The sequence below is a fragment of the Octopus bimaculoides genome, chromosome 18 (assembly GCF_001194135.2).
Source record: "Octopus bimaculoides isolate UCB-OBI-ISO-001 chromosome 18, ASM119413v2, whole genome shotgun sequence".
Taxonomy (NCBI): Eukaryota; Metazoa; Mollusca; class Cephalopoda; order Octopoda; family Octopodidae; genus Octopus; species Octopus bimaculoides.
The window spans coordinates 5893779-5894982 of NC_068998.1; the positions used below are offsets into that span (position 1 = coordinate 5893779).

The 1204-nt window shown below is 36.0% G+C and overlaps 1 protein-coding gene across 1 annotated transcript in view; it reads right to left on the bottom strand.

The window, feature by feature from the left end:
- Positions 1-1204, bottom strand: part of LOC106870024 (pre-mRNA-processing factor 17) — a 72967-nt gene that overhangs the window by 11660 nt on the left and 60103 nt on the right. The window lies entirely within an intron of this gene.

The following is a 1204-nucleotide window of genomic DNA, read 5'->3' on the forward strand; positions in this document are numbered from 1 at the left end:
ACACACACACACACATCAACAACATCTCCCTCCAAGTGTATAAATATACACGCACGTAGACACACCCATGAATGCAAATAGATAGTGAGACAAAGACACAGACATATATGTGGATAGACTGAAGCGCACACAGACTGATAGATACACATCCATACATGCTCACACACACACACACACACACACGCATGTACACACATACACACACATGCATACACATACACACACACAAATACAAAACACAATGGGTTTTCTTAGAGACCTGTTATATTCAGAAACAGTAATGCAGGGTGGAGGAAAATGTTAGATTATAATTAATACACATACATACCATACATATATACACACACACACAACATAAACACATACATATACATACAACCCATACATACATACATACATACATACAGAACACACACACACACATGTACATACCATACATGAATATATGTATATATGTATGTGTATATATATATATATATATATATATGTAAGTATGTATAGGTATATACACACACACACATAAATACATACATACATATCATTTAACCCATGCAAGTATGGAAGAGGTGATAATGACACACACACACACACTAATATATATATGCTGCAGTAGCAGTAGGTTAAAAATATTTATCACAACAGAATAAAGATAGGTATGTATGAGAGTTGAGGTATGTTACTAAGCAGAAAGCCAACACTGTTTGCAGGAAGTGCATAATGAATTTAAAAAAAAAAAAAATTAAAAAAAGAAGTCAAAGAGTTAAGAAATCCAGAAAGCAAATCTTTACTAACTCCAAAAGCTACTAATATTGCAAACCACCACAGCTTTCTTTATGAAACATATCTTTGCAACAAGTACTCCATATCTGTCAGTTAACCACCACAGCTGAGAGGTTTGAACCCTTTAAGGGCCTTGGCGTTAGGAAGGGCATCCAGCTGTAGAAACTCTGCCAAATTAGATTGGAGCCTGGTGTTGCCATCCGGTTTCACCAGTCCTCAGTCAAATCGTCCAACCCATGCTAGCATGGAAAGCGGACGTTAAACAATGATGATGATGATGATGATGATTTCTCTGCCAAATGAAATGCTTATTTAGTCGCACTGATATGAAATTAGTCATGCATTCGCCATGATAGATCGCTGACCACTACATTTATATTTTTTTCTCTCCTTGTTTATTTCCGTGCTCCTTTCAGTTGAAGAG